This window comes from Nelumbo nucifera, chromosome 5, assembly GCF_055504915.1.
Source record: "Nelumbo nucifera cultivar China Antique chromosome 5, China Antique-T2T, whole genome shotgun sequence".
Taxonomy (NCBI): Eukaryota; Viridiplantae; Streptophyta; class Magnoliopsida; order Proteales; family Nelumbonaceae; genus Nelumbo; species Nelumbo nucifera.
In genome coordinates this window covers 81,813,061-81,827,079 of record NC_142653.1, presented here as the reverse complement: position 1 = coordinate 81,827,079, position 14,019 = coordinate 81,813,061, and the positions used below count along the sequence as shown (strand labels likewise).

The 14,019-nt window shown below is 39.6% G+C and overlaps 1 pseudogene across 1 annotated transcript in view; it reads right to left on the bottom strand.

Annotated features, from left to right (window-relative positions):
* LOC104593810 (U-box domain-containing protein 33-like) overlaps nucleotides 1–12,881 on the bottom strand; it is a 37,087-nt pseudogene extending 24,206 nt beyond the window's left edge. Inside the window, exons 1-3 of the transcript XR_016076076.1 lie at nucleotides 12,430–12,881; nucleotides 11,777–11,895; nucleotides 10,631–10,740 (exon numbers count right to left, since the gene is read on the bottom strand). The product of XR_016076076.1 is annotated as a U-box domain-containing protein 33-like (transcript). The remainder of the gene's footprint in view (nucleotides 1–10,630; nucleotides 10,741–11,776; nucleotides 11,896–12,429) is intronic.
* Between the last annotated feature and the right edge of the window lie 1,138 nt (nucleotides 12,882–14,019).

Below are 14,019 nucleotides of genomic sequence, written 5' to 3'. Positions count from 1 at the left end.
GTGGTCGTGTTGGAGGACGAGACTCAGGGGAAGCCCATGGTAGGGGCCGTGGTAATACTCAGAGAAGGTGTACTCATTATGGTATGGAGGGAAATACTATCAACTTTTGTTATAATCTACATGGCCCACCTTCAACCTGGGAAAATCATGCAACTGTAAATGGTGATAGCTCAAGACAAGACTCTCAAGTTACTGATCAGATCCCCACTACATCTACAGATGCTTCTAGAAAGGAGATGGTGAGTGTTTCACAGGATGAATATGAGCGGTTCATTCAAAGTACACCTCAACAGAACACGGCTACCCTTGCACACACAGGTACGGCTTGTCTGGCATCCACGGCTTTCCATTGGATTATAGATTCTGGAGCTTCCGATCATATGACTAGAACTCCAAGTGTGTTTTCATCCAATTCTCCATCCTCCACTTCCCAATCTGTTACTCTTGCCAATGGCTCTACATCAGCCATACGTGGTGTTGGTAATGTTGACACAGACTCATTATCCCTCTCCTCAGTTTTATATGTTCCCAAGTTTCCCTTTAACCTAATGTCTGTTAGTAAATTGACTAAATCTTTTAATTGCTCAATAACTTTTTACCCTTCCTCTTGTGTGTTTCAGGATCTCAAGACGGGGATGAAGATTGGTGGAGGGCATGAAGCCGGTGGACTGTATTATCTTGATGGAGGTGGTTCGGCAACAGCTCTTCAGTCATCTCTCTCCCCTCATCAGTGGCACTGCAGACTTGGTCATCCGTCTCTTAGAGCTCTTCAGTTGCTTGTTCCATCGTTGAGTTGTCTTTCTAATTTAAATTGTGAGTCGTGTCAATTTGGGAAATATCATCGTGTCTCCTTTAGTCCTAGAGTTGATAGCCGTACACCGAGTCATTTTTCTTTAGTCGATTTGGACATCTGAGGTCCAAACAGAGTAATGTCTTATAATGGTTACAAGTACTTTGTAATTTTGGTTGATGATTATTCAAGGATGACATGGCTTTACCTTATGAGAGAAAATAATGAAATGTTTTCTATCTTCCAGAAATGTTATGCTGAAATTCGCAATCAATTTGGTGTACATATTAAAATTCTTCGTTCTGATAATGGTCGAGTATTTCTCCACACCCTTTCAAGAATATTTGGAACAACATTGCATTGTCCATCAAACCTTGTGTACCTACTACACCCCTCAACAAAATGGGTGGCTGAAAGAAAGAACCGTCACCTTTTGGAAACTACTCGGTCCCTCTGACATCAGATGAATGTCCCCAAACCCTTTTGGAGTGATGCTGTACTTACATCCTGCTTTCTTATTAACTGCATGCCCATGTCTATCCTTGAAGGTCAGTCCCCTTTCTCTGTTCTATTTCCCACGTTGTCTCCTTATCCCCTTACGCCCAGAATTTTTGGATGCATGTGTTTCATTCATAATCTTGGGCCTGGAATGGACAAGTTAGATGCTAGATCCACTACATGTGTCTTTCTTGGCTATTCCAGGACTCAAAAAGGGTACAAGTGTTATAATCCTCATTCTCGGCGTTTTTTGTGTGTTTTGATGTTACATTTTTTGAGTCTATTCCTTTCTTCTCCGGGTCGGATACTTCTTCTCCTTCGTTTCCATCACCCCCTCTTCCAATTCTTGTTGAGGATCCCGTTCCTCTTGTTCCAGTTGTGACCCAGTCTTTGCCTCCAGTGCAACTACCTGAGAGAGGACCACCTATCCAGCAAGTGTATACACATCGTCAGGCATCGGCTCCTCCCCCAACTTTGTACCGTCGACAGATCCGGTAGTTGTTCCCACCCCAGCCCCAACCCCAAGTTCTGACCTTGATCTTCCTATTGCTTTGCGGAAAGGTAAATGCAATTGCACTCTCCACCCCATTTCCAATTATGTTTATGTACCTCACCTTTTAGCTTCCCATCGACAGTTTGTTTCTATGTTATCCTCTATCTCTGTTCCCAAGGATGTCTAGGAAGCCCTCACTTCTCCAGGGTGGTGCCAAGCAATGGAAGAAGAATTCTCGGCTCTGACTCGTACTCGTACGTGGGACCTCACCACTCTTCCGCCTGGTAAGCATGTTGTCAGCTATAAGTGGGTGTACACGGTTAAATACTTACCTAATGGAAGTGTTGAATGGTTGAAAGCTCAGTTAGTTGCCAAAGGTTATTCACAGCAGTATGGTATTGGTTACATAGTCACCTTCTCTCCGGTTGCCAAAATTGGGTCAGTTCGTGTTCTGATTTATCTTGCTACTATGTTTGATTGGCCTTTGTTTCAGCTTGATATCAAGAATGCTTTTTTGCAATGGTGATCTTCTTGAGGAGGTGTACATGGAGCAATTACCAGGGTTTGTTGCTCAAGGGGAGGGTGAGAAGGTATGTAGACTTAAGAAGGCTATTTATGGACTTAAACAATCTCCCCGTGCATGGTTTGGGAGATTTAGTAAAGTGGTGAAGAAGTTTGGAATGAAACAGTGTCAGGTTGACCATTCCGTATTCAGCTATGAATCAAATGCTGGGAAGATTCTCTTGGTGGTATATGTAGATGACATTGTTATCACAGGCAGTGACAGACCAGGGATTGATAGGTTGAAGACTTACTTGCATGATCACTTCCAGACAAAGGATCTTGGCAAATTAAGATACTTCCTAGGGATAGAGGTTGTGAGGTCCAAGAATGGTATTAATCTGTGCCAGAAGAAATATGTTCTTGATCTGCTAGAAGAAACAGGGTTGTTGGGTACCAAACCAGCTGAAACACCTATGGAACTGAATGTTAAATTGGGTAGTGATACAGGTGAGGAGTTTGAGGATCCGGGAAGGTACAGAAGGTTGGTGGGTAAGCTTAATTACCTAACCATCACTCGACCTGATATCTCATTTGTGGTCAGTGTGGTGAGTCAGTTTATGCAGAACCCTCGAATCCCACACTAGGAGGCAGTCCTAAGGATTGTGAGGTATTTGAAGGGTGCCCCAGGTCGTGGCTTGTTATATAAGAGTGGAGGAATAGAGGGATACACGGATGTTAATTGTGTTGAGTTGGGCCTAGTTGTTTTTATTCTTATTTTAAGTTATTTAGTTAGGAAGTTGTTGGGCTTTAGGCCCATTAGTTTATGCTTTTAAGTTGTGATTGTTCAGCTACATTAGTAGCCACCCTACTAAGGGCATCCTTGTAATATCTCATCCTTTAAGTTAAGTATAAATATAATTTGGGGTTGGCGGCTAGGGTTAATCTAAGAATCATGGTTGACTTCATACTCTTTTCTCCTTCTCTTTTCTTCTATACTGCTGAAATCTTCATCTTCCTCCTCTTTCCCTTCACAAGAAATTTGACTAAATCTGCAATCAGTGATTTCTACTTGGTATCAGAGCAGGCCGAAGGTTCCTTGAGTTGTTTTCTCATGCAGCCCTAGATCAGCCGACTACATGGTGATTTAAGAGGCTGATTGAAGATCTCAGGTAAGCCCAGTTTTTGGATTTTTTGGTGGATCTGTGTGCCCTGTAGCTGGTCTAGGGTTTCTCATCAAAATTAGGAAAAACTGGAAAAAGGGGAAGAGTCTTGTTTCTGTTGGACTCTTCAATTTTGACTTAGGAAGTGGCGCCCTAATTTTTTAGGGTTCCTTAAGAGTTTTTTGTAAGGGGCGGTTCAAGTCCTGCCTGATTTGGAGGCTTCTAGAGAGAGCGGCTGCCTTTTCTCTCTCTTCTCCCATCCCATAGAAAATGAATCTTTTGTGGGAAAACAGTCTAGGACACCAGAAAGGTGTTGTTGGTTCCAGAAGTGTTTCGTTTGATCTTCTTGCATATTTCAGTTATTTTCTTTACACTTTTTGAGAAGCATGGATGGTCACGAAGTTGAAAATAAGCCCGGAAGTGAAATGGGACCAGTGGGAGGAGGTGTTGGAGACCTTTTCGGGACTGTGACCATTACTACAGTTAGATTGGATGGTGCAAATTACTTAGAATGGTCACAATCTGCAAAGATGGCCATTGGTGCTCATGGGAAATTATGATATATCACTGGTGAAGAAGTGAAACCCGAAACTAGCAACTCTCGGTGGGTACAGTAGAATTATATGGTGATGACTTGGTTGTGTAATTCCATGTTGCCCCATATAAGTAAAAATTTTTATGGGTAAATATAGCTAAGGATATATGGGATGGGGTTGCAAAAACCTATTCACAGAGGGAGAATGTTGCTAGGGCTTATCAGTTGAGAAATCAGATTATTTCTACAAGGCAGGGAGATAGACCTATTGTAGCCTATTTTTCAACCCTTAAAACCATGTGGCATGAGATTGACCATTTAGAGACATTTGCTTGGAAAACCACTAAGGATGTAGCTACCTATCAGAAACATCTAGAGAAGTATAGGGTGTTTGAATTTCTTGCTGGCCTTAATCCTGAGTATGATATTGCAAGACAGCATCTTCTTTCCAGGGACTGTGTTACCCTCTCCCAGGCATATGCCTTTGTGTCAGGGGAGGAGAGCAGGAGAGATGTGATGATGAAAAATCCTGTTTCTGATCAATCTGCCATGGTGAGTACTGTGAAACCTAAACAAAATGAAGATCGGGGTGGCAGTGAAATCAAGAAGATAAAAGAGATTTGATCCGTGACTACTGTAAGAAGCCTAAACACACAAGAGATACTTGCTGGAAGCTTCACCCACATCTTGTGCCGACTAGACTGAAAAATAAGAAGGGAAATGCACACATGGCAGTTACTGGTGACATTCCGAACCCTCCTACTACAGTTGCTCTGGAGTCTGTTGCAGCTGTTGTAGTAAGGGACGAACTTGAGAGGTATGAGCAACTTCTGAACCAGCGGGATCAGCCAGTTCCAGTTCAGTAGCAAGCGGACGGCAAGATACAGGTGGTACTGGTGGAGTCCACTCTACTTCCTTTGCTCACACAGGTAGTTCACACATCACTGCAAATTATGTTTCTACTTCAGGTAAGGAAGGACCTCCTTGGATTATAGATTCTAGAGCCTCAGAGCACATGACCCATAGCTCTACTATTTTTTCTTCTTACCAGCTCTGTTTTGGCAGAGATAGGGTCTCCACAGCTGATGGATCCCATGTTCCCATTGCTTGGAAGGGATCTGTCAAGATTAATGATTCTATTTCTCTACCCTCTGTCCTTCATGTTCCCAGATTGAGCACTAATTTGTTATCTGTTAGTAGTTTGATTAAGAACCTGAACTGCTCAGTAATTTTTTCTCCTGGTCATTGTATTTTGTAGGATCTAGATTCAAAGAGGATGATTGGGAGTGGTCGTGAAGTGAATGGGATCTACCTCCTGGATGTGCTTCCTCCTCATTAGAGTCATCATGTCAGCAGGGATAGTGAGTCAGGGTCTGTGGGTCAAATTATGCTTTGGTATAACCGTTTGGGCCATTTACCTTTTTCTTTTTTGAGTCTTTTGTTTCCAAAACTTTTTGAGTCTGTTAGTTTGTCAAGTCTGGAGTGTGAAGGTTGTCAACTTGGAAAGCATTGTAGACATTCATTTAAACCTAGTAATAAAAGGTATTCTTCTTTTTTTGATGTTATTCATTCTGGTGTGTGGGGACCTTACCATGTTCCTTCTATGGGAGGCTATCGATATTTTCTCTTATTTGTGGATGATTTCTCGCGATAATCTTGGATTTACCTGATGAGATCCCGCAATGAAGTACCATCCTTGGTGAGGCAATTTCATCAAATGGTGCTAACACAGTTTGGAACGAGAATAAAGGTGTTCAAATCAGACAATGCCAGGGAATATTTTGAAAAACACCTTGCCTCATATCTGTTAGAATATGGTGTTGTACATCAGAGCAGTTGTCCCTACAGCCCACAGTAGAATGGTGTTGCAGAAAGGAAGAACAGACACATTGTTGAGATTGCAAGAAGCATGATGATCACGTCTACAATTCCAGTTCAGTTTTGGGGTGATGCAGTTCTCACAGCAGTATATCTGATTAACAAGGTGCCCTCTCGTATACTTGGATTCAGCACCCCATTCAGTCTCCTTTTTCTTGAGGGGGAGGGTGTTTGGGTGTGTTTGCTTTGCACATATCCTTGGTCCTCACCGCTCGAAGCTCGATCCCAAGGCAAAGAAGTGTGTCTCCCTTGGATATGCAGAAAATCAGAAAGGGTACTGCTGCTATGATCCAGTCTCTGGGAGCCGGTATGTTACCATGGATGTCACCTTTTTTGTATCCACATACTTCTTCTCAAAGAATCCTTCTCAGGGGGAGTGTTTTGGGGAACTGAGTCAGCAGTCTATTCCTCTCCTAGTTCTAGTCCCTGTGTCTACTCTTGTGCTTGACCCTCTTGTGTCACCTACCTTACCACCTCCTTTGTGTCCTGCTTCTCAGCATTACTTACGACAGAGACTTCACAAGGAGGTTGATTCCACTACAGCAGAACTCACATCACTTCCTGTCAGTTCCTCGGAGACTCCAGTTTCAGCTGACATGGATTCAGGTATTCCTCTTGGTCCCGCTACTGTTTCAGTTCCCATTGATTCTACTAACCCTGTTACAGATAACCTTGATCTTCCTATTGCTCTCAGAAAAGGGAAGAGAAAGTGTACTGCTCATTGTATTTCACAGTACTTATCCTACAGTGGGCTTTCTCCTTCCTACCGTGTTTTTCTTTCATCTCTTGACTCAGTGTCTATACCCAAGGGTGTTAGTGAGGCCCCCTCCAAACCTGAGTGGAAGACAGATATGTAGGAAGAGATGGCAACTTTGATTAAGAATCAGACATGGGACATTGTGGATCTAACAAAAGGCAAGAAGACAGTTGGATGCAGATGGGTTTACACAGTAAAATATAAGGAAGATGGAAGTATAGAAAGGTACAAGGCAAGACTTGTTGCAAAAGGGTACACACAGACCTATGGCATTGATTACTTAGAGAACTTTGCACCAGTTGCAAAGATGACCTCTGTTCGGATACTTCTTTCTCTTGCTGCCTCATACTCTTGGCCCTTGTTTCAACTTGATGTGAAGAATGCTTTCCTAAATGGGGATCTGCAAGAGGAAGTGTATATGGATCTTCCTGCTGGCTTTTACAATGATGTTGAAAAGGGAAAGATATGCAGGCTTAAGAAGTCACTTTATGGCTTGAAACAATCTCCCAGAGCATGGTTTGACAGATTCAGAAAGGCCTTGATTGCTTTTGGCTACACTCAGACTCAACCCGATCATACCTGGTTTGTGAAGCGAAGGGGATCTTTGGTGTCAGTCCTAATTGTTTATGTGGATGATATTGTTGTCATGGGGAATGACCTAAGTGAGATTGATTGTCTGAAAATGAATTTACAGAAAGAATTTGAAATTAAGGATGTTGGAGAACTGAGATACTTCTTAGGCATTGAAGTTGCAAGATCAAAACATTGAATTTTTATCTCTCAAAGGAAGTATGTCTTGGATCTTCTTCAAGAGACAGGGAAGCTTGGAACGAAGGCAATCAGTACCCCTATTGATCAGAACCATAGAATCAATGCATCAGAAGGTGAGCCTGTAAAGGACATTGGGAGATATCAGAGACTTGTGGGTCGGTTGCTATACTTGTGTATGACAAGACCAAACATTTCCTATGCAGTAATTGTGGTAAGTCAATACATGCATGCTCCACGAGTCTAGCATTGGGAGGCAGTTGACAGGATTCTTGCTTATTTGAAGGGACACCTGGGCAGAGGCATATTGTTTACTGATCATGGACAGTTGAAACTAGAGGCTTATACAGATGCAGATTGGGCAGGATGCCTTGACGACAGGAGATCAACTTCAGGAGTGTGCACCCTTGTTGGGGGTAACCTTGTCTCGTGGAAGAGTAAGAAACAAACAGTGGTGGCAAGATCAAGTGTTGAAGCTGAATACAGGGCCATGGCACATGGAGTTTCAAAACTTCTCTGGATCCGTTCCCTATTAGAAGAAATTGGTGTACAGGCAAAAGAACCTATGATGTTGTACTGTGATAACCAGGCAGCAATTAACAATGTCCATAATCCAGTCCAACATGATCGAACTAAGTACATTGAAGTGGATAGACATTTTATCAGAGAAAGAGTGACTTCTGGAGAAGTTTGTCTTCCATACATTGCTTCTGATCTGCAGCTCGCTAATGTTCTCACAAAAGGTGTTGCAAAGAACAAGCTGGAGCATGATCTACACAAGTTGGGAATGTGTGACATTTACTCCCAACTTGAGGGGGAGTGTTGAGTTGGGCCTAGTTGTATTTATTCTTATTAAGTTATTTAGTTAGGAAGTTGTTGGGCTTTAGGCCCATTAATTTATGTTTTTAAGTTGTGACTGTTCAGCTACATTAGTAGCCGCCCTACTAAGGGCATCCTTGTAATATCTCATCCTTTAAGTTAAGTATAAATATAATGAGGAGTTGGCGGCTAGGGTTAATCTAAGAATCCTGGTTGACTTCCTACTCTTTTCTCCTTCTCTTTTCTTCTCTACTGCTGAAATCTTCATCTTCCTCATCTTTCCCTTCACAAGAAATTCGACTAAATCTGTAATCAGTGATTTCTACTAATTGGGATGGGTCCATATTTGATAGAAGGTCCACTACAGGGTATTGAACTTTCTTGGTGGGAACTTAGTGACATGGAAGAGTAAGAAGCAGACAGTGGTAGCAAGAAGCAGTGCAGAGGCTGAACTAAATCTGCAATCAGTGATTTCTACTAATTGGGATGGGTCCATATTTGATAGAAGGTCCACTACAGGGTATTGCACTTTTCTTGGTGGGAACTTAGTGACATGGAAGAGTAAGAAGCAGACAGTGGTAGCAAGAAGCAGTGTAGAGGCTGAATATAGGGCTATGGCACACACAACATGCGAACTAGTGTCGTTGAAGCATCTCCTAGAGGAGATGGGATACTCGATTGACACTCCTATGAAGCTATACTGTGATAATCAAGCTATAATTCATATCTCCTCTAATCGAGTGTTTCATGAAAGGACAAAGCATATAGAAGTGGATTGCCACTTTGTACGTGAGAAGGTGCTTAGTGGAGTGATAAGTACAGCATATGTGAACACAGGAAATCAATGGACAGATCTATTTACCAAAGGGTTGATTAGGGAAGAGTGGACTACATATGTAACAAGCTAGGACTATATGACATATACTCACCAACTTGAGGGGGAGTGTTAGAGCCGGCCGTACAAGGGTAGTATAGTCCTTTTATGTTTAGTTATATATGTATTGTTCAGCTGATGTGGCTCTCACTTAAGTGAGGGCACAATGGTAATTCTTGTATATCTTAGAAGAGTATAAATAACAGAAGGGCCGACTAGAAGGATTGGAATTTTTCTCTCTAGTTCGGTTGTGCCCTTTTCTCCTTCTTCTTCTCCTTCTCCTTCTCCTTCTTCTCTCTCTTATTCTCCTCTTTCTTCTGATCTGAACTTATACAACATCTACTCTGAGTTTTATCACACCCTTTCACCCCAAATATTCCTTGCACCCACATCTATGGAGCATCTACAACCTTGTAATGGATATACAAGTGGTTGGTAATCTCTCAAATATTTGATATTATATGGCACCCTTGTGTAGATATCTGAGTATCATAGCTTCATGGCATAATTAAAGCGTAAGTCTATGTAATTATAAAATTTGATGCTATGCCACTTTTCCTTTTGGCAGTTTATTTTGTTATACTTTGGAAGATTGTGTATGACTTCACAAGAAAAATGACAACTTAGACAAGATTGCTTGGTAGACCTTCTTTTATTTTAATAATAACAGTGACTCGAAGATTAAGTAGGCCTGTTTAAACAAGACGACATCTCAAAGGTGTATAGAGGCTTTGGAATTGGCTAGCAACAGTTAAGGTCAAGTGGTGAAATACCCAACAATGAGGGAGAGACTGTCAGGGTGGGGTGGGGAGAATTATCACCCTCATTTTGAATTGAAGACTCATTGCTATATTAATGAAATGCTTGATTGTTTATTCTGGGCTCATTTGTAACTGGCTTTCTCTCCTTGATTGTTTATTCTGATCCCTAGGGGAGCTAAGATATTTTATCTCCCCTCCTTTGTATTTTAATCTCTTATATTAATGAAATGCTTTCAGTTATCGATAAAAAAAAAAAAAGACCCATTGCTATACAACACTGGTCCTTGCTATCTTGGGCAAGCAGTCTTTCGGTTGTTGAAAAAAAAATATTTTTAAAATTTAAAGCAATGTTCAAAATATCACAACATATCATACTGTGTATCATACGATACATATTGGTTTTTGGAGGAGTTGATACGTCAAATACTAAGATTTAATCTGAGCACATATGTTCAAAGTATAATATGGTACAGCAGTACTTCTTATTGGAAAAGACTGCCAAAACAAAAGTTTGAAAAGCATCAGTATCGATACTTTGACGTGCCCAATATTCAATTTTTGAGTATTAGGTGTATTAATACTTTGAAACTTAATCTAAAGCAATAAATTAGTTTTTTTTTTCTGGGGGGGGGATGTTTGTAGCTTGCATATAACAGCCAGAAATTGTTAATTTCAATTGCTGGAAATAATCAAGTAGCTAAATGAATAATGAAAAAATAATAGATATACCAAAAGATAAAATGCTTGTCAACAAGGTTATGTATAAACAAGGGCATAGCACATTAGCACTTACTTATCTGGCACCGCCCCCATGACAAGCTTCTTAATATTATGTTTGTTCACCAAATCTACAATGCCCTTTTGAACTTGTCCAGATTCAATCACAATGACACTTGCTTTGACCTGCTAAGTAAGTTCTTGTAGTGAGTTGAGACAGTAAATAAGAGTTTCTTGACCAGTAAAAAGGATCATAAGATTTGATCATGTTTTCTTTAAAGTTGAACCCCAGGGGGAGGGGGAGAGACAAACAGACAAACAAATTCTCCTTTGTGTAACAATCTCCTGGGACAGGTCACCAAGATGAGATGCTTATTTGGAAGGCTTTTTTCCATCCCTTTTTTAGTAGATATTCTTGTTCCTAATTCACAAATTTACTACATGATTGAATTATTTTTTACAGTAAAATAAAACTAATTAAAAGAGAAAAGAAGATACAACCTCTGGTGATGAGACATCGTCAAAATATTAAAAAACTATATACAACACAACTCCACTACCATCACCACATATTTTCTCAAAACCACCCTATAACAAGGATAAACATACAAAGAAAACGCATCCCTCCCCCTCCCTTACCAAATACTCAGATCATAGATATAAACACCAACAATCATCCAGAACAAAAGTCTAAAACTCCTATCAGTTCAACCCAGACACCTCATTCTATATTGAATTCTGCAGCTCCAATACATTCATCCACCTCCCAACCCCAATTAAACTTCTCATTCTCAATAGAATCCACTCCAATGCTTTCCTTCAACTTGGTTGTTTTGGTCTTCCAAGTTCTAGCTCAATGGGTCCTGAAACATGATTGACTTTAACGTGAATTTATTTATGTAGAAAGGTATCCTTCCATTACTGCATACTCCTTTTACATTTCCAAGGAGGATGTACGTCCATACCCAATCCGATCAGAATATTGATTTTTTTTTTGGATAGGCGTCAGAATATTCATTCTTAAAATACAGTAATATCATAAACCTTGAAATAGTAGAAAATGCTAAGACAGGAAAACATGGAGATTTCCTTTTTAGACAATCTTTTAAGTTTCAACACATAAATGCAATAACTCAGGACAACATCAAGGGATATTATAAGCAAACAGAACACCACAGTAGGTGCAGCAGGTACAGTAGTTTTAGATGAGAATGAATAAGACCTTAGCTCTATGGAAAATATGGAAATAATTAAATAGAAGTTTCCTTGTTCGTTCCCTCTCCTCTTCCCGGTATGCCGATACTGTTTCCTGATTTGCTTGATTAGCGGGAAGCTTTCCTACTGCATATGAAATAAAATAATTGTTAATATGCAATCGTAGGGCCAAGGAGTCATGGTCAACAATGAACCACTACCTAAAGGTAGGAACTGCTACCTAAGAAAATCACGAAAAAAATAACTAAATGAAGCTAATACGAAAAGAAAGGATAAATTGAGGAAAAAACTTTTGATCCTGTAGAAATGAAAATTTAATCTGTACAGACACTGTTCAAAGCAGATACTGACGTAACAACGGATATAAACCTGATTAAGAAGGTAAAATTAAAGATTAGCAAGAAAAACTAGTCGCATAGGATCGAAAATGGAAAATAAAGAAACCGAGAAACCAATCTTAGTACACCAGTTAGCAGTCACAGGAATGTAACAAAAATCCATTTGAGAGATTGAAACGAATGAATTTCCACAGAAAAGCAAGCAAAAGGTAAAAGTAAAAAAAAAAAAAAAAAAAAAAAAAAAAACAGAGAAGGGGGAAAAGAGTTGAGGAGTTTTCTGAGGAGAAAGTGGGAGAAAAAGAAAAGAAGTAAAACAACTTACAGAGTGTGGGAATCACGGGAGAAGGTTGATGAACATGAAGAAGACAGATTTCTCGATTTCTGAAACGCCGGAACGTCCAATGAAGCAGAGCAACAGTTTTTTCTATACATTTGCCGACTGCGACGTTTACTAGGTCATTGCCCCCTAGGTGAGAGGCAAGTAGGGAAGTGGTGGGAGTAACGAGTGTGGGGAAGTGATTTCTGGAAGGCTCAGGAGGTGGGGAGGGGTGTAAGAGCTCCATTGACGCCGGAATATGGCAATATATATTTCTCCACGGGAAGCACCTCAGCAATCGAATACTAATAGGATTTCGAGTTGAAGGAGCAGAAATGGTTTTCTACTTGCAGTAGCGGCAGCTCTTACAAAGTTCTCTGATTTCTTAATTATGAACCAGCTGGGCCGGCTCGGGGAAAGGCCAAAGGAGTGAGTGATGAGTCTGCCGCCGTCAGGGGTGAGCATTATTCGCTTAAAATAGAATAACCGAATCGAAAATTTTGGTTTCGGTTTTTTCAGTTTATGGTTAAATCGGTTTGATTATTTTAGTTTTTGGTTATTTTTGTTTTTAACAAGGTTCAAAATATCGAAACTCCCAATACGCCGGTAGGGGCGTATCGGGTATTTTGATATTTATTTTTTTAATTTTTTTTTAGTTTCTTTTTTAAAACTGGTTCAGGGGAGCCGATTTAGGACCTATCCATCCTTTAAATCGGTCAGACCCCTTATACATCCACTGCAGGGGCATATCAGAAGGGTCCCGAAATGATACTTTCAACCTTAGTTTTCGGTTTTGATTTTTGAAATTAGAATTTTGATTAACCGAATTAATCAACCTTTTTATTATTATATATAATATATAATATATAATATGTAACATATAATATATTATATATTTATATATTTATATATAATATATTGAAATTCAATTTCATAATATATATTATTAAAATTTGATTTTAACCGAAATAATCAAAAATTGAACCGAAATTTTCAATTTTAATTATTTTGGTTTTTCTAAATTTTGGCTTCGATACGATTTTATTTTTTAGTTCAGTTTTTAAATTTTCGATTTATTCTATTTGGTATTGATTCCATGAGTCAATGACCCAATGAAGCAGACCCATGGTGATTCCATGGATCAACGGCCCAAAGGCCTATCCTCCGTCCGTTTCAATTAAGATGGATAACTTCTCGAATACAACACATAAACAAAAAGCGTCTTGTAATCCTAATCCATCTCCTTGTTTAATTACCAGCGTTTTCTCCATCCTTTTTTTTTCTCTTCTCAAATTAAATAAATAATAATTACAAATATAATATTTATTTATATAGTAAAACAATGTGTTCTGTTCTCCCAATTTAAATAAATAATTTAGTTATATAATATTTATTTGTATAGTAAAACCTTATTATGAGGACTATTCATGCGCCTCTTTCCTTGGATATGGCGTATGCCACCGGATAATTCTTCTGAATATTCCAATCTTGACTCTATTGTTGTCATTAATTCCTAATTAAATACTTGAACAAAAAAATACATAATACATCCTACCGGAATTTGATATTTATTTTTCTTGCTTATATACTACTATT